The 26,707-nt window shown below is 37.1% G+C and overlaps 3 long non-coding RNA genes across 6 annotated transcripts; 2 read left to right on the top strand and 1 right to left on the bottom strand.

Moving 5' to 3' along the window:
- Positions 1-1,263: 1,263 nt before the first annotated feature.
- LOC129447646 (uncharacterized) lies at positions 1,264-2,859 on the top strand. Its single transcript, XR_008645527.2, has 3 exons — positions 1,264-1,386; positions 1,930-2,062; positions 2,151-2,859. It is a non-coding gene; the product is annotated as an uncharacterized lncRNA (long non-coding RNA).
- Positions 2,860-5,890: 3,031 nt separating this feature from the next.
- Positions 5,891-13,499, top strand: LOC141367186 (uncharacterized). Of its 2 annotated transcripts, XR_012371409.1 has the most exons (7): positions 5,891-6,092; positions 7,127-7,245; positions 7,338-7,515; positions 7,607-7,712; positions 9,334-9,621; positions 10,645-11,463; positions 13,149-13,499. It is a non-coding gene; the product is annotated as an uncharacterized lncRNA (long non-coding RNA). The 2 variants fall into 2 exon arrangements; XR_012371408.1 differs by lacking the exon at positions 13,149-13,499 and having other exon boundaries at positions 10,645-11,466.
- Positions 13,500-15,707: 2,208 nt separating this feature from the next.
- LOC141367184 (uncharacterized) lies at positions 15,708-19,745 on the bottom strand. Of its 3 annotated transcripts, none has more exons than XR_012371406.1 (6): positions 19,631-19,745; positions 19,098-19,185; positions 18,902-19,005; positions 18,568-18,670; positions 17,668-17,831; positions 15,708-17,149 (listed from the first exon to the last, which is right to left on the bottom strand). It is a non-coding gene; the product is annotated as an uncharacterized lncRNA (long non-coding RNA). The 3 variants fall into 3 exon arrangements; XR_012371407.1 differs by lacking the exon at positions 19,631-19,745 and adding an exon at positions 19,432-19,486; XR_012371405.1 differs by lacking the exon at positions 19,631-19,745 and having other exon boundaries at positions 19,098-19,329.
- Between the last annotated feature and the right edge of the window lie 6,962 nt (positions 19,746-26,707).

Genomic DNA, 26,707 nt, shown 5'->3' with positions numbered 1-26,707 from the left:
CTATACTGCCACCTTAAATCAGCTAAAACCAGCTACCAGCTTATGCTGGTCTTTGCTGGATTGTTCAGTAGGGTAGTCAAGATAAATGAAGTAAAAGTTAAAATGACTTGTCAATAAAGTTGATTAAACTTAAAAAAATTAAGGTAGCAAATAATTTTACAGGCAAACACCTGATCCCTAAAACTGAACCTTTTTGAAGATTTTCTGAAACTCCGGTTGCAGTGTTGTTGTGTAGCCGGTGAAACTAAATATTTTGGCTTGTGACATCAGAGTCTGCGCTTTTACCTCCTTTGTTTGACGTCACACTGTGCACCACTTTCTCTTTTGTTTACATGAAGCGAGTCTGTGGAAATGGTATTAACCTTTAGTCAGGCTTCTGATTGGCCAGCCTGGATTTACAGTTAGGTTTATCACCACCTGTTGATAGTGCTTCATAGCATGTTTTAGCTTTTCATGGGGAAGGATTTTTTTTAAACCATGCTTGTGTGGATGTGTTTTTTTATCAAATGTAAAACTATAAAAATACCTGTGTAAAAATACACCTGGTGGCTCAATCACAATCTAGAACGTAACCTTCAATTTTTGAACTCTTGCCATCTGCTCGACGCTACAGAGCATTGAATACAAGGACAGTCAGGCACAAGAACAGTTTCTTTTACCAAACAATCTACCTCATTAACCGTTAAATGTTCTCTCAGAGTGCAATAATAATAATAATAATATGTGCAATAACCTCAGTATGTATATAATATGTGTATTTTATTCATATCTTGTTTTATTATTTTATTTCTATTCGTATTTTTATCTTTATTTACCTGTGTGTCACTGTTGTCTCTGTCCACTGGAAGCTGTGACACAAAATCAAATGCCTGAAATGTGCAAACATAAACCTCTTTCTGATTCTGATTTCTGAATAACCCTTTAAGACACTCCTTATCTCACCACTTCATATTAACCAAAAAATTATCCACTCCAGTATCTTTTCTGCTTTCTATTTCTACTATTTCAAATTCATATTGTGGTAATGCTATATTGTGTTGATTTTAGTTCAAAGAACAAAAGCACATAATTCAAGACAGAAATTCAAAACTGCTTTTCCACCAGAACACAATGAGATCTTGATGACCGAATTAGCCCCGTGAACGTCACGCGAGCCTTATGAGTCAAATCATTTAGCCTCACCAAAGGCCAGACGAGCCTTATCTGGTTACAGCTGAAATAAAACGGCACCCCCTCCGGCTCGTGTTGTTTTATAGGTGTTAAAGCGTGTGGGTTGACACAACCTCCCCAATGACAGTCGAGAGCCGTGTACGTCTGTCAACAAAACAACTGACTCTGTCTGTCATGCCTGCACACGCTTTGATCGCTGTGTACGTGAAGTCAACGGTATGTAGCCTTTAAAGTCGTCCTCCATTATTTCAAAAGCATTTTGCGGTACTGACTTTTGGCCAGACGCAGATGTGTTTCGTGCCAGAAACATTAACATTTACAGACATTTATGTGAAATGTAGGCCACGAGGTAAACTCGGATCAGTGCTTCTCAAGGTTTTTTGCCTAAGGACATAAATAATATTAGATTGGACATCAAGTGGTGATGAGCAAAACAAAGCACCTGAACTGTTTATCAAACAAAGATGCCTTTAAAATCAAAGCTTATTGGAAAGCATAGGTCACAAAATGTAAAATTTTAATAGGGCTTTTCTCTTTTTATCACTGTTTTTTTTATGAAGCTCTATTTCATGTATAATTTGTTATAGTTTCTTCTGACGTCCTTTGTAGTTTTGGTTTTTAAGAATGTTTACAAGAGATTATAAATATATACTGTATCAAACGGCTGTCACCATTGCTTTCAATAAAAACGAATATGGAAACGTTAAGGATGCAGTTTATTACTTAAATTTACCAAAACATGTTCCTGTTGTTTCTTAGACCATTAGAACAAGCCTGTGGCCAATTTGTTGGTCATGAATAACTGATTTCGACCCTTTACACCGTCAGATCCCAGACCAGCATCTCCTCTACACAAAGAAGGTCGTGACAATGGCACTTCAAAGTAATGAAGGTCAAAATCTCTCATTGACCTCCTTAGCCATAATATTCATATCAGACCTTCAGCTGATATCCTCTCGTTTTAAATGTTGACCTTGCAGCAGCTGCTGTTATCTCAGGAGCCGGTGAAGAATGCGTTGGGGAGGAGGAGGTGTTAAAAGAAGAGAGATACGGTCGCTGCGATCTTTGGGTGCTGACCTCGTCAGTATTTCCCCCAACAGAAATGAGGCACAGCGCTTCAGTGGAATACAGTGGATCTCATTTCCATAACACTTTCTCTCATGATCCCCACCCTACACCACTTCTCTGTACCAACAGCTGACCTTTAAACTACTGCTGCTGGCTGTTATAGTCTAATCTTTCCATCGAACGTTGTCTGTAAGCCATGACAGGAATTTTCATTGTGTCTAATGTACTTTTTTTATGAACACCACGAGATTATACATCACTTACAGTATATGTTTACATATGAAAATTTATTGTCAACAATTTTTGATCAGGCTTTGAATCTGATCTCTTACAAAGGTTATTCACAAAAATGGAATTATCTCTATGGTGATAATAGAACAAATGCAGGTAGGATGAAACAGGGTCTGTTCTTTCATTTGACATTTTTTTATAAAGAAGATCATTTTTTTCTGGAAGGCATTAAACTAAAAGTGTCAACTTAAAAAAAAAAAAAACACTGACGGGGAAAGAGTCAAGCATGCTTCTATGCATATTTGATCATCACTTCAACAGTTATATACAACAGCACGATATAAATGTTAATGTATAAATTAGATGAATGTTGATTTATAAAAATAAACACTACAGTCTTAAATCATATTTTCATTGTGTCTTTGCTGCGTCTGTGTTGGTTGTGAACTGCGCTCTGTTTCAGTCACACTTGATTCTACTTTGTTTGGCGGAAGAGTAATATTTGTACTAATATAATTACTACTTATTTGTGTTTTATTTTATGAAATCCTGCTGTGCATACGAAGTAACTGTTTTATAAAAGCAATAAGCCCCGCGAAGCAGTGGGGTTACAGTGCATTTTATAACAGCTAAGGGGGTTTTAGGCACTCGGCTAACAAAGCCCCTTAGCTGTTATAAAATGCACTGGTAACCCACTGCTTCTTGGGGCTTATTGCTTTGTTCATGCATTTGGCAGACACATTTTTATAATATTAAAAAAATTGTGGTATCGAACCCCTGGCCATTGTTTTGTGAAAGGTATTGAGCCACCATTCGTTATTCATCCATTCACCTTTATTCATGTCAACCTTGAAAATATAATATAATATCCTCAATCAAAATATAAAGAGACACAAATTGATTAAAAGTCTAATTGGTTTTGGAGGGGTGGTATATACCTTTTGTAATCCGTTTGAAAGGACTTCTAAACACTTGATCAGACTGAAAACTGAAACTGGGACGCTCTGTATATGTGCAATAAAGTATTGTAAGAGGATGGCTTGAAATAGAAACACTATATATTCATGCAATGATTAAATGATTAAATCAGATTTGAAGCTTGTGCCATATAAACAAACACATCAATCCCATCAAATTATTTAGTGTTCATTTAAATGCTATGTTAGGATTTATCAATCTGTATGATTTCATTTTGATTGAAGCACAATGTGTCCATGTAAACGTAAGGATCTAACCTAATAACAACTTTTGAGGTAAAAGTAACAAAAACATTCAATAAAATGCATTTTTTTATGCGTGTGACAAAGCAATTGTCAATAATATGCTTTTTAAAATGTTTTCATGTCTAATTTGCATGTGCATACACAAATATACAAATAGATCCCTCCAGCTCAATGCAATTGACTGTTTCATGTTATAATTGAATACATACACCGTGCTTGTTTTTCTATAGCTGCTCATATTGAGTGTTGTAATGTCAGGAATCAGTTTACCAGATCATTAACAGTAAAGAATTTGAAAAATGAACACATCGCTTTATTTGTGTCTGGCCTCATCCATTCTAAAGATTACACATGAACTACAATATGACAATAAATATGACATCATATGCATCATTAGCACAGGAACCTTGACTTCCAGCAGTCTCTTATCAGGAGCTGCACTTTGTGCCAAGTAAACCCATGTTCAAGCCCATGTTCTCATATAATTATTCTTCTCTACATTCAACAGCGCCCCCTACAGTGAACACACAATTGGAGCGGGTGACTTTAACTTTAACCCACTCATTATTACCAGCTGACAGATTGGCTCTCTGCCCATTCAGAATTAAGCAACAGCAAACGTGCAGCTGCCCATGTAGACGCTTCGACTGAGCCCATTGAAATAAATGCACTTGTGCTTACTCATCCAAAAAAAGAAATAAAGCTAATTGTTACTATATCATAACAAGCAAAAACATGTGTTTATATCTCCATTAGATATATGTGGTAAAATTTGAAAGAAACATCGGAGAGAAACATTGATAAACAATCAATTCTTCAATTCTTCAGTTGACAGCTGTGCTGGCTATTCATGATTGTGTAGCCTATTGTGGGAAATATTGTACATAACAGACACTATATAGTTGCCCTGGTTTACGTGCCATCAGTCAGGTTTTCAGCAGCAGATTTATGGTTATATTTCTGATGGGCAAAGTGACAAGATCTTTCATACGGTTTTTGAAGGGAGGTGTAATGGGTTTTAAAGAAATCCAGGTGATGTTAAAAACTGCCTGAAAGTTGTTAATGATCCCAATACAGTCTGATTATGCCCGTTCATATATTGTATAATGTTCAAGTTTGGTGAGCTCTGACCTGTGAATTCGTATCACATGAAGACATGTGATCAATAGATAATCAATACATCAGAGCACAAAACACGATACACTCAAAGGCTTAAATTACTTAAATAGATAAAGTGGTGTACACTTAATTTGATTTAAAACAAATCTGCTGTTTGATTTCCTGTGACATATTCTTCCTTTAGATTTAATTTAATTAATAAAGTTTTATTATTGGAACTAACAATATGAAACTTGCAATATATAGTGCATTTAATTAACACTAAAAAGTCACCTTTTGTTCAATAAAAATTACACGTAGAAATAGAGCAAATATGGAAATTAAGTAGGGGAAAATCTGGGCGAAAGTATGTGGACGAAAGTAACAAAGTGATTTTCTCAGAGCCCTGACAACATTTGCAACCCTTGACAGATCTGACAAATATTGCGTTATTTCTTTATCGTTGACCATGATAAGTAAATTCCTAAAGCGGTAATACTTTTCTAATAACACGTTGAGTTTGTTGTTTTATGTGTTAAGTGAAGTAACAGTCTTGAGTAAGGTCTACGCCGGAGATTATCTGTAGGCTGTATGAACTCTTTGTGGCCTGATGCGCACCTCAACGAAATTTTAACAGCATGTCTATTCTACGTGGACCGCAAGGGCTGTGATCTGTCCACTAGAGCGCCTCCTGTTAGGTTAAAAAAATGTTGCTAGCAACAGACTCTGAGATCAACTAAATGGATTCCAAAACGGTAAAAATCAAATGTTTAACTCTAGGTGAGCTGAAAAATTCTTTTTTTTTTAAGTGGATTGTCCCTTTAAGTATGTCCGTGCACCTATTGTATGTACTGATGACAGATATCATTTAAACACTGAATTCCTCTACAATCATCTGATTTACAAAAAATGGTTGATGACAGCAGCAGGTATTTGGGTTATAGCTGCACATAGGCTACTTTAAAACAGGCACACGTTTTTCACGTGTACAATGACATTTAGTCAGTGTGAATTCATTTTCATTACCATCATCCTCAGTTACATCAAGAGATGCTGAAGAAGGTTGTTCAAATAAAGCCATTTATAATTGTGATAATGTGCAACCCAGTATCACGCTAAAGCGTGTAATAGACACGCTGGTCCACTAGAGGATGCGTGTCAATGTCACGCTTTGCCTCCTCAAGGCGTGAAAATGACACGCATTTATGAGGATGATAACCAATAGGGGGCGATAATTTCTTATTGCCAACAACTTCAACAAGAGAAGCGACGCAGTGATATGCGTTCTCTGGAGCTCCATGGGTAAGGCTTTCTTGGAAATTTGGTGATTAATGTTACTAAAATTGAGTAAATCCTGTGTTTATGTTAAGTCTTTGTTGCAACGTTAGCAATATAATATCACCGCTAAGGCAACAGACAAGTCGCACGCGTTTGGTCAGAATCCAATTCGCTCATATTTAGGACATAATTGTTTGTTCAGGTGCGGTCATTTAAGAAATCCTAAAGTTGGTGCAGCATAACATTTAATTTGCGTGTGTGGACTATGGAGTTATCTATAGTGGTTTTTACGTTACTAAGGTCAGAAACATTATTGGATGACTGTTTGATAATCAGCTAATGTATTAATCACAGAAAGCTGCAGTGACTGCATTATATTATGTTGCTAAACAGTTGTTCTGGCGTTTTTAAACCAGTAGTTTTATTAATTTCGCGCGGAATACAGTTCATGAAATAAGCTCTAAATGAAAAAAATAACCGTTTTAAGTGAATAATTGTGTTCATTGTAAATCTGCTCATCTAAACATACAAGGCGGAACCAATCGATCACAGAGAGCGATCGCTGCTGACACCGTCAGCAGCACTTACATTCAGATTACAATAATATTTCACATTATTACATTCAGATTACAATAATATTTCACATTATAAGTGTTTTTATATCAAATAAATGCAGCCTTGGTGAGCAGAATAGATTTATTTAATTATTTAATATTATTTATATAATAAGGCTAGTTTGTGCAGTTACATTATGTCAATTGATCGTTAGAAGGGATTAAAATTGATTGTGTTATGTTCTGTAATTGTTTTTAATAAATCTTTCAGAAGAAAGTGTGTAAAAGTTTGACTACAGTAACCATATCTAACCAAGCTTCATGTACCAAGATAATTATTTCATTTATTTCTCATCAGATCAACTGTTCATTTATGCAGTTTATGCTTTATTTATAGGTAGCATAACTGTTACCTTTTTTTTTACAGTTCTGCATATATAATATGACAAACCTAGGAGACTTTGCTGTAAGAGAATTAATCATGTTTTTTTTTTCTTTTCTCAGGCCCGGTCAGTACCCACCACCCTTCCCTGTTAACATCACCCACACTTTATACTTTTTCTTAGAAAACCAACGGCTCTTTTAAGAGCCACTTCAATAATCAACTCACTCACTCTCCTCAAGTAAGTATTGCTTTTTAATTTTATAATCTTGCCCTGCTTTGTACTTCTCAAAGTCTCTTTCACTCTCTCCCGTTTACTCTTATTTTTATTAGAAATGCCAGGCCAGGGGTCAACAACTAGAAAGTGTGTGGTCTGTCATACACAACTAAATGTAGCTTGCAAAACCTGCAACACATGCAAGGTAGAGCAGCCACATAAGCTTCGGGTAAAAAAGAACTGAAGAAATTTGATCAGAAGCGGGAGAGCTGGGTGCATGATGAAGATATGCTGGTATGAAATTGCGATTATTGTTTTATATACATACATACATACAACATATATATGTTATTTTGCGTGTTTGTTATGTTTTGTATTGGTCAAGGCCTGGAAGAAAACCAAATGCTTGGGGGTCTGAGGTTCTGACACCCCGTTGTCACTTGACTGAGACATCCATTACATGCTTGGAAAGATTAAAGAACCTATTCAAGGTAAGATTATTTTTTTTATGTATTAAAAATTACAGGTAAAAATGTGGTGCCTTCTATCAACTAATGTAGTACTCAGCTTGTGATTGATGCTTTTAGTTTACAACTGACTTTTGACAAATGTGTCACACACCACGTGTTGAATGCATGCTCGAAAGTGACCCATGCAATTTAAAGGGATAGTTCACCCAAATAAATAACATTGTCATTATTTTCTCATTCTGACATTGTTCTAAACCAGCATGAATTCCCTTTGTCTATTGAATACAAAAGATATTTTGATAATGTATGATGATGTTGCTCATTGACTTCCATAGTATTTAAAACAAATACTATGAAAGTCACTGAGTACTGTCAACTGCATCCTTGCCATCCTTGCTCATCAAATTATCATCTTTAGCATTCAAAGGACTAAAGATACTCATATAGGTTTAAAATAATGAGTGAGTAAATGATGACAGTGTGAACTATTCTTTTAACCCATCTTAGTGAGTAGTAAACACACACACACACAGAACAGTGGGCAGCTATCACTGCAGCTACAACTGCTCTCAAGTGTTGGGAGAGGTTAAAAGCTAGCTAGCTTTATGTAGCTGATCATGTTTAAGTATCAATAAAATAACATTAATAACTCCATCTGCTTGGTTGTCAGTTTAATCTAAAATAAAATTAAATGCACACACCAGATGATCCAGTCCAGACACAGGACGACAGACGATATTAAACTAAGCTTGAACTAAGCTTGAACTCTAATGTGGATTAAAGGGTTGACATTTTATTCTACAAATGCTTGCAAATAGGGCTGCAGGATAAATTGCATGAAATTGTCCTGCACTTCTCATCAGTGAAGTCAGTTCTTTGATTAGCAGTAAATCACCATCACCTGTTTTCAGATGGAGCAGCATTTACTACACAAAGCTGTGTTTCTCTGAAAAGCTAGGCAATATCCAGTTCATTGTCACAGGCAATTTGTCAACGATGATAAATGCAATATTGTGTAGCTTGTCAGTGTACTTCGCTTTCTGTGGTAAATGTTGCTCCATCTGAAAGCAGGTGATGGTGATTTACTACTAATCAAGCAACCAGTGTCTGCATCTAGAGACCAAACATTGGCACTGATGTATGTTAAGATATGTCAGTACAAGTTGTTTTTCTAATTAAAACGCTCAAACATGCATTTTACTTTGGGACTAGTATCAACTCTGACCAGGAAACCACCCCTAAAGGTGATAACACTGGTCCTATCAGAGTAACTTTACAATTGCATATATCATTTGTTTATAACATTAACTATCACATTGAATTGGTAGACACTGTAAATAGTAAATATTGTAGTTATACAATTTCAGTATACCAGTAGAACAAGTGGCACAATTGGTCAACATCCAGACTATCAAACATCCATCACATTTCTATTTTAAATTATTACTGTTTGGTAGAACAATAAGCACTTTTTACATTTGTAAGGTCTACATCTCTTGTTACTACTGTGGCTGCAATTTATTATGATTATTTTTATTGTCGTTTTTCTCTTAAAATAATTGTTTAGGTGTTTGGTCTATAAAATTGATAAAAAAACGGTTGATCAGTGTTTTCTAAATAATTCTGTATTTCGAAAATGTAGGCGGGACCTCACAAGGTGTTGCAGAACAAGTCAATAAAACCTCATCAGCCCGAGTTGAATCCAAATGGACCAACCTGATCTCCAGGTACCAGTGGCCCTGCCTCATACCAGAGCAGCTCCAACTGGACCACCAGCAGCCCTTATTGCACCACCAAAGTCCCCAATTTGACAGCCAGTATCCCTTTTAGGACCCTCAGGACACCATGCAACCCCACTGCAACAATCTGGGAAAAGAAACCCATTACCCAGATGGACCCCCAAGAGCCTCCCCAGTTTCTCTTGGAAAAGGTAAGCAAAAAAGGAGCTTTATGAAGTGCATTGAAAATAAATTCTAAGCTTTATAAAAAAAACATACTCTTACTTTGTGTCATGTGAAACTGTAATCAAATTAAGAGTCCTGGGATCCCTGCATTCAAAGCATTTGGAATAGGAGTTGCAGAAATTGATATTTATATACAGTGGTGGTCAAAATTATTCGAACACCTGACAGATCTGAAATATTGATTTTTTTTTTGTTTGTTTCCAAAACATGATTACTTTTCATAACAATGGTTGCTTTGAGTTGTACTGTTTTTATCCACTTTTACTTTATTATTTGGTATATTCACCTTTTGCAGCAATTACAGCAGCACATCTCTCTGGCATAGTGTCAATATATTTCCTCAGAACTTTATCGGTAATGTTATCTCATAGCCCACGTGGGTTTAATAATCTGTCAGGTGTTCTAATCATTTTGGCCACCACTTTAAGTAATGAAAACAGCATTTCATGAATTTTGACGAGAGGTACCATTAATCAAATAACAGTTTTGTGTGTGTTTGGCAAATTCCATGAAATGCTGTTGTCATAACTTAAATCATGCCTGTGTTTGCCTATATCTAAGACATCGTTTTGGTGGGCTCCAATTAGGGGTGCAATATATATTGACTCTGTACCTTTATCACAATATTTCATTGCATAATATCATAAAGAAAAACGGCATACTTTCTGTTGACTGTGTGACTTAGTTGCGTTAGATTTAGAGCCCACTTGGAACTGCTAATGATCATGTTTCATTGGCCAGTTGCCCAGTCACGTGCAAGTGTCCATGCAAGTATAAACTGTCTATTTGAGATTATAAAGCTGTGGAATAATAGGCAATTTTTTGTTGTGATTACTTTACTGTGATGGCGTTATTTCTTACTGACTGTACAAGACCTTTTGCGTCCAGTGCTCACCGTGTGCAGCCTTTATGAAAATAAGTTTTTATTATAAACTGGACTAATTTTCATAATAATTTCTACATTTTAAATGTTTCTCTGTTGTTAACAGATGGTGTGAAAGAAGGCTTTCCAGCTCTGACTACAGTGCGGCCAGATCAAAGGAAAGTAGTGTTGACAACGGACAGTTAAATGACTTTTAAGCTAAATTTGAATTGGTTGATGGGGAAAAAGATCACAATCTAACTAGATGAATCAGCAATGGCCTTTAAATTCAGGAGGGGATATTTATGTAGTAGGATGAATCGGGTGCGATTATTAATGCAATATTTCCCCTCTTGTCAGTGAACTACGGCTCTGTGTAGTAAATGCGCTCCATCTGAAAGCAGCTGATGGCCATTTACTACTAAACAAGGACGAGATTTACTGACGAGATGCGCATTACAATCACATGTGATTAATTGTGCAGCACTAGTATGTAGTGTATTACAGTCTGTTGTGAATTAATGAACAGTGCTTATCTGCAGTGTGGAAACTGTTGTACATGGTGGTTCTTGCACTCTATGGGAAAGTACGGATTTGATTTAAGGAGTGTATATAAAAAAAAATTCAGACTATTACTCCCATTCCATTTTCTAAAATGTATTATTCAGAAATTCTGAATGCCCACACAATGTGACAGGAATTTTACCCTGTGAAGAGGGTTGCCAAATCCAGAGTTATTAAGGTTAAATGTAATACAACTCAAACAATACACGGGTTATATAATGTTCCAGTTAAAAAGGGATGATATAGTTTTTTTTTGTTTTGTTATTGATGTAATGGTCTTAAACTTATTGGTAAACACAGTAAATATTTGAAACTAAAAAAGTCCCACTGTTTTTTAGGGCCAGAAATGGAAGCAGGTGGAGTGGGAGCCGTGCAAACTTTGGTATGTACAACGTCTCAGTCATGCCAATGAGAAGTGGCATGTTCACTGTTAATTTTAATCTGTTGTCAGTATATCTAATTGCCACTAACACCTACTGTCCACAATTAACATGCAAAACAATTTAGGCAAATAATGAAATTAAGGTAGTATGCCCAAACTAAATGGCCTGCGTGAAGTCATAGTTCTGAGGATTTGTCAACCCATTAAACTCCTTGTAGAAGATTAGGTCGACAAAATGTAAGATTTTGGCATCATTGCAAAATGAGCTTTCCTTGTCTCTAGGTATTTATATAGATTTACCTGTTACCTTGCTCATGTGTTTTTCTTTAAAGTCTCATTCTAGTCAAGAATTGTATCAGTTAAAATGCATCTTTGAACATCATAATAAAAAATAATAATATAATATAATAATATAAAAAAAAGTTTTGCTTGTCACATTTTATGCGCTGATCTATGAATATGCTAATCTACTCAGTTGCACAGCTAAAACATCTGTATGTAGCATCTACTTACATGTATATGGTCTAAGACCAGTGGTCACCAATCCTGGTCCTGAAGGGATGGTGTCTCTGCAGATTTTAGCTCCAACCCTAATCAAACACACCTGAAGGACCAGGATTGGTGACCACTGTCTAGACGCATAACTGCTGAGCTTAGACTATATATACACATACATACATACATACATACACACATTCATACATGCATACATACTACTGATGCACGCGTTCAACTGTGTTGATGTGATTGGTTATATTATGTTTGTGACGTTGGAAACGCAGGTGATTTTAAACTACGGGGAATTAGACTGCGGAATATTTTCTCCATATAATTAAAGACAAAGTTGTTGAATAATGAATTTGCACATGGCTTGTCTTTAATTGTTAAAAACACCAAATTGAGACATAAACAATGTTAACATTGTGATTCATTTATCACATATGTTGTCTTAAAGTTAAATGTGAACTTCACATTCCTCTCTTTGGAGTTACCAGAACAAAATGCAATAAGTCAAGTAATGCTTTAACACAAAATTGATGTAAAAGAACAATGAAGGCTTTCTTTTGCATTGTTGACTTGCATATCCTACTGTGATTTAATAAAACCCCACCAAAACACAGCTTTAGGAAAACAGCTGAAGTTTTAATGTGTGTCTTAAAGGAAAACACCACCATTTTCAATATTTACTATGTAACTTAGACAAATGAATACATATCTTTTTTCAATGCGTGCACTTAATCTTTGTACAGTGCTTCTTGAATGCTTTAGCATTTAGCCTAGCGCCATTCATTCCTTAGGATCTAAACAGGGATGAATTTAGAAGCCACCAAACACTTCCATGTTTTCCATATTTAAAGACTCTTACATGAGTAGTTACACGAGTAAGTATGGTGGCACAAAATAAAACATGGAAAGTGTGGAAACCATGGAAGTGTTTGATGGCTCCTAAATTGAACCCTGTTTGGATCCTAAGGAATGAATGGGGCGAGGCTAAATGCTAACACATTCAAGAAGCGTTGTACAAAGATGTAAGTGCACGCGTTGAAAAAAGATATGTATGTATTCATCTAAGTTGAGGTAAGAACATAGTAAATATTGAAAAACTGTGGTGTTCTTCTTTAATGTGTCTACAGTTTATTTGCCCAACCAAACATGTAATTGCATTTTTTCTTTTTGTGTTACAGATAAAAGAAGTGGCCATTGGAGTGGGTGGTGGATGGGGACACTTGTTAGTGCTTCGGCATCTTCTTGGGGACCTGATACAATAAGAAGCACTATTATTTTCTCTGTGTAACTTGTTTTTCTTTTATGTTTTAAACAAACCATTGTTTCCTGGACCCTTTTATTGCTCCTCCTTTCACTTGCTTTTTTGCTCTTTTTTGGATATTAATACTGAATACTGTTAAAACTGTTTTGCAACCAAATTATTGTCAATTTAACTGTTTTAATTGATGTTATATCCTACTGTGATGTAATGATGTTAAGTACAGTGAGTCTATTTACTTTACTTTTTTCAATAAACATTGAGGAATTAATTGGTTTCTTTATTTTCACACACACACTATTTATTAAAAAGTCTACTTGGTGAACATTCAAGACAACATAAAATGTATTTGCTCAGAGAATAAAAAACATCCATAGCTGCTGATCCTTGTATTATTTATAGGAAAACTGTTTAGTTTCTAGAAACAAGATATTTTGTTCTGCCTGTCTTGTGTTGTTAAAAACAAATCAATCATCCATTCTAATTGGAAATGATGTGGTTTAGAGCACCTTAATTTTTAATGTTGATAGACAACTCTATACAAAGCTTTTTTTACTTGAAGATTGATGGTGGGAAATAAGTAATTGTTTATACATTTAATAATTTTGCAGATGCTTTTGTCCAAAGCGACTTACAAATGAGGTAGCATTAAGAGCAACACAAGAACAACAATACATAAGTGCACCAGAAATAGTCTCAGTATATAAACCAACAATACATAAGGTGTTGAGTAATCACACCATCATTTAAATGTTGCCAAATGCATTGTGATCTTCTGAGCAATAGAAAAGTTTTAAAACATCAGTGTGTCATATAATAGCTCTTTAAATTAGACGATGATTCTGAAAATAACCACTTACCCATATGTGCACAGCCCAAACAGACAGACATAAAATTAAGAGGATGGACACTGGAGTTCTGCAGTACATTACTTGAAGCTAATTGGGATGTGATCAGCCCCCCTCAACTGTTGCTGCTTTGAGGGCCATCTATAATGACACTGTTATGAGGCCCACAGTAGTGTTTGATTCAAATAAGAAAAAAATTCATTAAGGAATTGAATACTATGTCTGACAAATGCACTGGACCATTTCATGTCTTTGAAATGTGTGATACAAGGGCTGAGTGGGCAGAGTGAAATTAAAAATGTTGTCATAGGACTAAACCAAATATACAGTTGCTTTGCTTTGATATATTGACCTCTGAACTATAAAAATGATGCATATATGTGAGTCTCATCATTCAGAAAAGGAAAGGGACTACAATGATGAGACCAACTGTTTTACAAAGCCCTTGAACTCTTCCATCATGAGGAGTACTGGTGTGATCACTAGATAGCATCACAAAATGTGATACAAATTAAATTTCACTTTGCTGTCATGTATAATTATTAATTCTGACAACACTACTGTGCTTCACTTCTGCATAACCCTAAATGCATACTCATGCTGGTATGCTGTTTTTTCCAGCAGGGAAATGATGTGTTTTGGTGCTGGTTTGCTGATGACCAGCATAATTCCCATGCTGGGTTGGTGCTGGTGGTCATCGCATACCAGCACCAATCCCATGCAGGTCATACCAGCAAGAACAGCATGCTATATGTTGTGTTTTGGTGCTGGTATGCTGGTGACCAGCTAAACAAGCACCAAACCAGCATGGGAATTATGCTGGTCTATGCTGTTTTTTCCATTAGGGTTTAATATTCCAGACATGAAAAACACTACAAATAATTTCCCTGTTGCAGTGTAATATAGACTGTTAAATATGTAGTTCTTAGGTTTGCAAACTAGGGTTGTAAATAAACCATTTCAAAAGATGTAAACAGTGGTCCAGAAGCACTTCCTGTTTCAGTTTTTTAACACTAGATAAATGTTGGGATAAATTACAACCAACAGAACATATAGAACTGAGTCAAAAAGTTAAACAAACATCTTAAAGATAATGATATAGCCTATGTGTAAAATAACAGTCACAAACTGAAACAGGAAGTGCCTCTGGACCAGTATTGTTTACATCTTTTCAAAAGAACTATAGTATAAAGTGACTTTCTAACAGACATGCTATTGCCAAACAATAAAACATATTGTAAGAATTCAAACGAGTTCATGCTAGTTGCTAAGCTAACAGCCTGACCACAGACACATATAGGCCTAAGTAAGGTAAACGTATTGGGGGGAAAAGATACTGATATTGCTAAGAAATCATTTAAAATGTCATTATTTATAATTGTGTTTCAGATTGAAATTTAGGCACTAAATGTTAGGGGCTGGCTATTTATTTCTATCCATCCATTGCTTATCCGTTTGGCTGGGCTACGGGGTGTTTGCTACACCCTCAAGTCGGACTGGTCACCATCACTGATTTACTAATAGAAACAACACTCCAGAGAAATTTTAGGGTCTCCAATTATCCTATTGTATTCTTTGGATTAAGTTTAGTATGTCTAACTTTTAGGTTTTAATACAGAAAACACAGCAAATAATAAAAATAACTTTATTTACAAAGCATTTTCCCGTGCTGACAAGCATTTAATCAAAGACCAAAAGCATTCACACATACTATATGTAAATATATGTATTGATAGTATACATAACTTAAAAGTTAATCATCTTTGAACTGTCTAGTGTTAATACCCTACTATTATCTAGAGCAAAGTTATGCAGCAGTGTAATGAAAAACTTGTATTAATTATAACAACTATGCCATAAATAATACAACACAACTGTATATACTAACTAATTAACAAGTTTTTATTATTTACCCTGTATTAAACTATCATATATTTTTAAGGCATAAATAAATAAAGCAGTTTTACATCTCATTTTCAAAACAGGGAAAAGTAAACAATTTTGCAGGTACATATATGAAACAGTTTAATAGTTACCTCAAGAAAATGGCATTGTAAAACATTTCCTTTCATTGAAAAGGTAACAACAGTATTAACTCATGCATCAAATATGGGTAGGCTATTGATCAGTCATTTATGGAAAGTATTTCATCTAATGACATACAGTTAGTTTACTCCAAAAGTATCCACAATCACTGTGAAAAAAACTTGATACAGTATAAAACTATATAACAATAATAGTAACATATGTAACACAGGCAAAATAGATTTGCACATTTTTCTACAGTAAATGTCATTATGTTGACAAGATGATAAGGGCACAGTTTGGTGAAGTAACCACTGCAAGAGGATTGTGGCATTTGCAAGTTGCAGCAACACAGTTGACTGTAGGAGTAGTCTGTGAAACATCGGAGGTGGAGGGGAAACCTAATAGCTAACCTGCTGCTTGTAAACGGAGATATGGATTATCATACAAAAACTTATTTAACAGTAGTTTCCCATCAATCTATGAGGCTAATGTTGCTTACAGACTGCAGGAAACGGTTGTCTAAAATAAAAGCACTGTATCAGACATCCATTACATTTCCAAATAGTTTTATGTTTTCCATGAAACACACCTGCAGTTCAGTGTGACACACAGTCTAAATGCATACACCAGTTCAGAGTTCCAAATCCAAAATGTCATCTGAACTCTCATAATCCAGCTCTTTGTGGTCCTCCAGTATCTCCTCAGGCTCATCCTCCAGCAGAGAAACAGCATTTGGTCCTAAAGCAGTGTTCTTCACTCCCCACCCCGGAGAGCCGGTGTCCTGCGGAGCTTAGCTCCAACCCCAATCAAACACACGTACCTGTGATTTTCTAGAGATCATGAAGACATTGATTAGCTTTCAGATGTGTTTGATTAAGGTTGGAGCCAAAGTCTGCAGGACACCGGCCCCCCGGGGCCGGGAGCGAAGAACACCGTCCCAAAGCCTGGCTGTAACTTGAGCAAACTTGGAACTTCTTCTCTACATCTGCAAGCCTTTTCTGAAGACGACACAGTAGCCAGCGATGACACTCTTCACTTAAACTGCCTAAAAGGAAAAAATTGAAGGGATGCATGAAAATACTTAGAGGTTTTACTTGAGGCTTATTTTGTACATTATGTTAATACTGCTTTCATTATGAAGGTCCAATTATATTCCTAAAGATTTCACATTAGTATTACTAATTACATTATACTATTAGGAAATAAATCTAAATACCTCCATGTACTCCTTTTTAAACTATATACAACAATTGCCATGCTTTCATTGTGTCTTGATTTTCTTTGTTTCTATTCTATGTAAAGAACTACAGATCATTAAGATCCAACCACAAGAAAACTATAACGTAACACTTCAGGATCTAAAAATGAGTGGGGTTTTATTGTCGTATTTGCTATTCAGTGTGTCTAATCATCTAGATTAGCTGTGATTTTTATCACCAAATGACAAAGGAACTTGATTTCAGAATGTGAAACTAACATGTGTCTTGAGACTTTTGTAAACCTTATTTATAGAAACCAATGGCATGCATCATTGCAAGATGGTAATAAAAGTTAGCCTCTTACCACTGTTTTTGCCTGAAGACATTTCTGATATCATTTTCCTGATGTTCCTAGCCAGGCTTCTGAGATAGGTGCGGTGCAGTGGTGTCTCATCTCCCTCATCACAATAATCTTTGCTTCTTGAAGGCGCACTTTTGAAATCTTCTTGGTGAAGGTGTTGCTGGATTCTGAAGTCACACAAATAACAACATCTTAAACACAATTTTGACTGGTATATTCTGAAAAGCAAGCAAAACAAAAGCAGTGCATGTACAGCCCATAATCTGGTGCAGGGCGCAAAATATTTGATTCAGAAATTTGGCTATGAGAGGTTAAAAAGAAACACTCACACAGTAAAGATTGTCTCCCATTATCTTTATATCTATATAAGAACAACTTCTTTGCTGCTTATGAGCCTTTAAATAATTCTCCTTATATCACATGTGGTGTAAGCCTGCTGAAGACCTAGTTTCAACATCACCCTAATGAAAAATAATGGACTAAATCTTCAGAGTAGCAGTAAAATTAAAATGAATATTGTAATTGTGTCATTCAATAATTTAAAAGTACAGACAAAAAATATTATGTTTGTTCTATATCTGTTGTTTCTCTCAAAAGCACTTTTGGTGCAAAAGCACATTTGGTGCAATGAGGCACGACGCCAACTGGATGCCCCGCGGGTGTGCATTATTTTCAAATAATTCAAAGGACTGAGTCAATTTTTCCTCTTATACCACGGTTACCACAAACATTGCTCTGGTGCCTATTTTTAAGACATTTGACAAGTTAGGTGTGCGGTTATCAGAAATTAATGCATACCCACAGAACATTTCTCAGCCAATCAGAATACAGGATTCAACATACCCCTGGTATAACTGCAATCAACAAAAATGACTAAATGTTTTAGATGAGTTATCAACATACCAGTGTGATTATAAAGGCTGGCTTTTCGATGAAGACTAAGAAACATTTGTTCAATTCATTTCTGAAGGTTGTGTAGGTCATCACATCTGGTACCTACCAAATCCTAAAGCAAAAAAATAATACAAGTAAATGATTATGATGTCTTTTAGGCTGTACATGTCCAAAATCAAATTAATGTCTCAAAGGAGTTTACAAGGACACAAGTTTATTGCGATTAAAACAGGATATACCTTTACTTAAATACTTATACATGGCAAAGATTCTCAGTTACAAAATTGATTATCACACTGCAATATTGTAAACCAATTTCAATAATGTCCATAAAATACATTACCATCAGTAGCCTTTTGTCTGACATCTTGTACCCACTGATTCACAATGTTCTCAGGACACCCCAGTTCACTGCTCAAATCTTCCCATCTCTGGGACTCAGCCTTTCTGAAAGAATGCCATAAAAATATGTTTGTCCTTGCAATCTTTAAAAGTGAGAAAAATCTTTGTGTCTATATAACTCAGTCATAATATAAGACCTTGATGTATCTGCTGGATAATGCTGAAGGCCTTCTTGCTTCCGTTGGTTCCACCCAATAGCATGGACAGTTAGCATGTCATTCCTGGCTATTAACAAGACATGTATGTGATGAAGGAAGAAAGGTCCCATTAATGCTTGTCGTATTTCAATTAATCCAGAAACTGACAATTGAGTTTAAAATTTAAGAGAGAACTACATGCCAATTTTTTATGTACTTTGAGATTGCATAAGAGTAAGCTGTAACTGTTCAAAGTACTAGACAGAAAGAATAAAAAAGTGAAAAAATAAAGACAGGTTTCCTAAAATATTATAAATAGGCATCAATTAGATACTTGGTTGTGAGGCCACAACGAGACAGATAGCTGTTGACCATTTTGACCCCCTCAACTGCAGTTGTACCAGCACCTTCCTTATTTTTGCCAGAATATCTAACAAATGTGTGACACCTATATTAGAACCATAAACAGTTACAGTGTATTAATAAGTAATACAAATACAGTTTCAAATGGTACGATAAAGAATATGCATTACCTGACACTTGGTTGAATGAGCCTTGGCATGCATGACAGAAAGGAAAGGTCTCATCTGCAGTAAAGGTCTGAGTTCCAACATGGAGACTGACGCCTTCTCAAGGTATGGCGCATACTTGCAAGCAATATCTGTTCAAAAGAACTCTCCATTTGTGGCTGCTTGAAGCTCCTTCTGCAGGTATAGGTGGATAAGAAAATATTACTCCCCGGCACATTAAGAGCTTTGAGTAGCACTCCGTGTCTGCAAACAACCACCTGAAGGCCCTCTTCATCAAGTTTGCTTACTTTTCTGTTAGTTTCAAATTACATCACACCAACAGGCATCTTTATAATGATTGTAGACAATAAAGGTTTACTTTTAAACTAAAGGTTTTTCAGGATTCATGGAGCATTAAAAAGTTATTCTTCTGCTTTCTCTACTCCAGGTACACAAACTAGTTGAAAGTCAGGGTGACAAATTGATATGTAATAATGAATGACCAAGCTATTAAACTAACCACTTTGGGTGCCAGCACACATTCCCATATCCAAATGATTATTTTTGTAAAACGCACACCTAACCTGCCAAATGTCTTAAAATACAAATTACAAATAATCTGGTAGAACATGGATACCTGTAGCTGAAGCTTTGTATCTCTTCACTTCTGCTGCTTTTTAGTAGTGGACGTCCTTCAGCATTTTCTCCACCTATCGGACATTAAATGTACTCCCTTTAATGGCTGTTGCTTTGCCCTTGGGTTCCTCTGCCTTGCATAAAAGAAAGTGTGCCTTGTATGGTAATACTGAAATACAGCCAACTCTTGAGCAGTTCACACAATTTTTGCACTCTAAATCACACACTTTAGAATTATCACAATACTGCAAGAACACAATCTCAACAAATATACTCACCTTAATTTGAGCAAGACGCATGTCTGCTATGAAAATAACACCCTCTGCTCTCCCTCTGTCTTGCTCAGCAGCCATTTCAACAATACTACATTGGTCAGACAAAGAGGCATAGGATAAGTGTTTTGGACAGTGAGAGAGAGAGTAAAATGAATAAAATTACAATACTTGAAAACAGAGAAGCTTGCGAAAGAGTGAGTGACCCTTTTACTGTTTGTACACAATGATGACGTGGCAACGTATGCGCACGCAGTTTGGCAACGGAAGCACGGCAAGAATCAGCAGTGAAGCAACACAGACAGAGAAAGTTAGTTTAAAAAGTTGACTTATCTTCTACACAGTTACCAAATCCGTGTACTATAGTGGAGTGGATAGAAGACGTTAGAAGATGGCCAAATACTAAACATATATTATATTAGTGCAACCAAATGCTACAACCAGACGTTTTGATGTGGGGAAATCGTTTTAATAAACTTTCTGAGTTGCTTACACGTTAGAACCACTGGGAAATAACATCACTTCCGTTGCCAAAATGCGCACGCAGGCTATTTGATCACGTGGGCTGTAAAAGGGTCTATTGAAGTGGCTCTTAAAAGAGCCGTTGGTTATCTAAGAGAAAGTATAAACTGTGGGTGAACAGGGAAGGGTGGTGGGTACTGACCGGACCTGAGAAAAGAAAACAAAAACATGATTAATTCTCTTACAGCAAAGTCTCCTAGGTTTGTCATATTATATATGCAGAACTGTAAAAAAAAAAAGGTAACAGTTATGCTACCTATAAATAAAGCATAAACTGCATAAATGAACAGTTGATCTGATGAGAAATAAATGAAATAATTATCTTGGTACATGAAGCTTGGTTAGATATGGTTACTGTAGTCAAACTTTTACACACTTTCTTCTGAAAGATTTATTAACAACAATTACAGAACATAACACAATCAATTTTAATCCCTTCTAACGATCAATTGACACAATGTAACTGCACAAACTAGCCTTATTATATAAATAATATTAAATAATTAAATAAATCTATTCTGCTCACCAAGGCTGCATTTATTTGATATAAAACACTTATAATGTGAAATATTATTGTAATCTGAATGTAATAATGTGAAATATTATTGTAATCTGAATGTAAGTGCTGCTGACGGTGTCCGCAGCGATCGCTCTCTGTGATCGATTGGTTCCGCCTTGTATGTTTAGATGAGCAGATTTACAATGAACACAATTATTTACTTAAATCGGTTATTTTTTCATTTAGAGCTTATTTCACGAACTGCATTCCGCGCGAAATTAATAAAACTACTGGTTTAAAAACGCCAGAACAAATGTTTAGCAACATAATATAATGCAGTCACTGCAGCTTTCTGTGATTAATACATTAGCTGATTATCAAACAGTCATCCAATAATGTTTCTGACCTTAGTAACGTAAAAAACACTATAAATAACTCCATAGTCCACACACGCAAATTAAATGTTATGCTGCACCAACTTTAGGATTTCTTAAATGACCGCACCTGAACAAACAATTATGTCCTAAATATGAGCGAATTGGATTCTGACCAAACGCGTGCACTGACTTGTCTGTTGCCTTTGCGGTGATATTATATTGCTGACGTTGCAACAAAGACTTAACATAAACACAGGATTTACTCAATTTTAGTAACATGAATCACCAAATTTCCAAGAAAGCCTTACCCATGGAGCTCCAGAGAACGCAATCACTGCGTCGCTTCTCTTGTTGAAGTTGTTGGCAATAAGAAATTATCGCCCCCTATTGGTTATCATCCTCATAAATGCGTGTCATTTTCACGCCTGGAGGAGGCAAAGCGTGACATTGACACGCATCCTCTAGTGGACCAGCGTGTCTATTACACGCTTTAGCGTGATACTGGGTTGCAACGTGAAGTCCTGTGCTTTTGTAAAACATGGGCAGTAAAGCTTGATCTTAAACCAAAAATGTTTTCAATTTTATTTCTATGGTGGAAGTCATGACTTCTGGTTTCATAAAGTCTCATTAACATGTAATCAACAATGAAATAAAGCATTATTTGGGGTGCCGTCCGAGGGGAGAGCTCCGAGCTCGAAATATTATCTTGAACCCAGAGTACTCAACTTTCTTTAACTGGGATTGATGTACCAGCAGAGAGTGAGGTGATGGGGTGGAGGAAGGATGCTGCAAAAAACTATCACAGGACAGAGTTGAGGGACAACAATATAAAGACCACTTTGTGCTGATTGGTTGGATGCCATGTTGAATACTTAATTCAAAATAATTATTAATCTAATTAAGTGATAACACATCTAAGGTGGGGACTTAATAAAATGCATTTAATAATGAGCTGTACGGCCGCCAGCAAAAAGATACTAGTCCATTACCTTCGGCAGTGACCAAGTCTGAGCGAGTTTGAGGCCATGAAATCCCTACATTTGTGCCAGCAGCCATATCACCTTGTAGCCCAAGACAACTTGCCCACTGAAGCTAAGCAGGCTTGAGCCTGGTCAGTACTTGGATGGGAGACAGCCTGGGAAAACCAGGTTGCTGCTGGTAGAGGTGTTAATGAAACCAGCAGGGGGTGCTCACCTTGTGGTCTGTCTAGGTCCTAATACCCCATTATAGTGACGGGGACACTTTACTGTCAAAAAGCACCTTCTTTTGGATGAGATGTTAAACTGAGGTCCTGACTCTCTGTGGTCATTAAAAATCCCAGGATGTCATTTGAAAAAGAGTAGGGGTGTGCCCGAGCATCCCATTGGCCTACTAATCATCAAATATTCACAATTAAAGATAATAATCCATTCACTCTCTATTGAAAACATTGAGATTTTATATTTTGGAGATAAAATTGTGTAGCGTTTAAACAGTAACAAAGTGCCTGAAAACATTGAAAGCACTGAAACCTTCCCAATGGGTGATACCCTACAGATGTCATAGACTGAGTGTCTGTCCCAAACAGATCTCTTACATCACCTTTAAGCTGGAATTATTTACGTGTTTTGCCACAAGTTATCTTTGTATGTATTTGTGTACTATTCAAACTCGTCAGTCATTCAGGATGAATAAATGATGATCTAACATTCAGAACAATACAACATCAAAGTCAGGCGCCCTCAGTGAGCTTGCCAAATGAGATTCATTGCTAATCTCTGGTGGGTTTTGCACAATGACAAACAGGTCCATTATGCCACAAATGTCAGTGCAGACCAGTTTCCATTCACAAAAGCTTCTGAACACATTCATACATTGACAGAAGCTTCTTGCAGGGCTCGACATTAAGGCTTGTCCGCTTGTCCGGGACAAGTGGATTTTTTGTAGGACAAGTGTAAGAGAAAATTAGTTGTCCGACTGTACAAGTTAAATTTCAAACAAAGTAAAATGGCATGTTACTTAACGTTATGTGCCGTAAACTACAGAGCAGAACACACAGCGCAAACATCGAGCGGAATATTGAACAGAGAGCGAGGCGAGTCGACACACACACACGCGCGTGTCACAGGTCGGAGCGGACCCGAGATAGCTAAAGGGTCATGCCCCTTCCTAGTTTCCACCTCGAGGAGGTTCCCAAAGCCACCCCAATGACCAGACAAAACGAGTATACTACGTTTAAAACACAACTTTATTAAATATTTAAAAGCAAGGGGGAAGGGGGGAAGGCAGTATTAAAACAAGCTTCTTCTTCTCGCCTCCTGGACTATTTCGACTGTGGAGCGGGGGCTAGGACTCCTTTCCAGGGCTTTCTTTGATCCGTGGCGCCCTCCGCTTCTTCCTGGAGGCAGAACAGGGAAAACACAATTAGTGGCTTGGTCCAGTACGTTGTCACTACTTGCCTAATCCTCTTGTTTCTCTCTCTCTCTCGCCCTTAGGTTCTTTCTGCTGGGACTGCACTGGGCTCTTGGGGGGTCTTCCACAATCCACAGGGTAAGGGATTCACACTACTGAGACTTTTCGTCCTCCTTCAGGGTAATGCTGTAAGCAGAGGTAGGTTATGCACCACACAGGTAAGTTACTCACAAGATCTAGCTAACCCAACGCTCCTCTGGGCAGTGGACTTTCACAGTGACAGTTGTGTACCGTGTACCTTCACCCGATGGGCCTCTAGGCGACAAGGGTACTTCCCAGTCTACCTGGGCTGCTTGGGTGTCGTAGGGACGTTGGGTCAGGCTGCGCGGAGCCGAACGCTTCCCTGGCTCCCCCTCCTTTCCTGTTTCGGGGTTCCTGAGCTGGGGCGAACCCTTGATGAGGCTCCGCACACGGATGGTTCTTCTATGCAGATCTGTTCACAATAATGACCCTCGGTCCATACGATACACATCAACCATTACTCACTCTGATCTCCAGCTAAGCTTCACCACAACGGACCCCTATATGCTCCTCGTTACCTCTCGGCTCACCCACGTTCCTCTCGCCCGTGGGACCCGAACTCTGCTGGTTAGACTCACAGCACAGGTTAAATGGATATACCCGCTAGCAATTTTGTTAGTGTGTTACATTCGATTACTCACATATATTGAGAAAGCTTTACCGGCTGGTTTCCTCACTCGTGCTCCACTGTTCATCCACAGCTCACCCACGTTTCCTTCCGTAGTGGGGCCGGGACTCTTCAACACACTCACAACATATGACAGGTAACTCTTCTTCTGAATATTTCGTATCAATACATTTACTATTACTCACGCTTCGTTGTTGACACGCTGCCGGTCTTCTCTTCCTATACCAGTTCTTCCGTTGTCCTCGATCTTCAGAAGCGCCAGCTCTGGTGAGTAATCCTCAGAACGTTTGCAGGAGTCAACACATCCATACGCCAATATATATATATATATATATATATATATATATATGCCCCTTGTATTCTGCCCAGTCAAAAAGTAAATCGCCAGATATTTCCTTCGCCCAGTCACCTTCAACCTCTCTCCTTCTATTGAGAACGCAAACAGGCTTCCGTTGTCTTCCCCAAGGCACAGCAGCAACAAAGCACAACAAAAGCACTTTTCAGTGTGGTGCTCCTTTAATTTTCCACCGCTCCTTCCTTTTCGCCTCTTTCGGCTGCCGCACTCTTTCCTTTCGCTCTAAGCGGTCCGCGGATCAACGGCGCCATTCGGCTCCTCCAAGGACGGGGCGTGTGGTTTGGGCCGCCCTATGCGTGAAAGGAGCTCACCCCCGAAAAACAACTCTGCTGCTTTGTGCTTCTTTGGACCTTTTTATGTGGCTTGTCTTCACTCCCTCCTCCAATCATGGGTTGCTCCATTAATTCGCCACACCTGTTGCTCATTCCTCATAATTTTCGTTGTCAGGGAAACCAGGAAATAAAATGGTGTTTGAAAAATTGGGTCCGGCGGAAACCATCTTCATGGTTCCGCCCTATAATAGTCACCCTGTGACACGCGCATAAAAAACCTGATCACCAAACACGGAGGGGCAGGACGGAATGGAGTGGAGAGTGATGTTTCTTCAGCCTCCGGCGTGAAAATATAAATGACAGGCACTTCAACAGAGATTTCATCAAAAAAGCAGATTTAAGTCTGTATATTTTTCTCTTGTAAAGTTCAATAAAAACACATAATGGGCTTAAAATCTTGTGTAAGAATCTGTTTTATAATGGAAACTCTCTTTCAGCGCGCCTATGTGTGTGTGCGCGTCGCGCGACAGCCGATTTGAATCCGGCAGAGTTTGTCACTTCAAGAATTCCACACAAACATTACAGCGTAAATGCTAGGATTAAGATTGATTTTATAACAGATAATCTAGATACATTTACCCTAATACGTTTTTTAAAACATGGTAATGTTTTAATGTTTTGCTTTAGTGTTTATGTCAGACAATTATTGAAATGTGTGAAAAATGAAGAGAAAGGCAGCAGATATAGCATCCTTTTCCAGAAAGAGTAACAAGAAGCAGCCAAATGAATCTTAGTAAAATACATTTCAGTGGCCTACAAAATTCACATGATTTTCTGGTCTCTATAGTTTTTTCAGCAATGGGAGATAAACATTCTGGTTTCAAAGTAAATTTCAAAAGTTTTATTTGATTAAATTGTTTAAAAAAAACATGAGGTTGAATTTTGACTATAAATTGTATGTTAATCTCAATTCATTTTTAGCAAAACACAAAAAACACAAAAATAAATTATATTATAAATCTTTACCTGGCCAAGTGACTTTTGTGAATGGACAAGTGAAACATAAAT

Source organism: Misgurnus anguillicaudatus, chromosome 10, assembly GCF_027580225.2.
Source record: "Misgurnus anguillicaudatus chromosome 10, ASM2758022v2, whole genome shotgun sequence".
Taxonomy (NCBI): Eukaryota; Metazoa; Chordata; class Actinopteri; order Cypriniformes; family Cobitidae; genus Misgurnus; species Misgurnus anguillicaudatus.
This window is presented reverse-complemented; position numbering and strand designations above follow the sequence as displayed.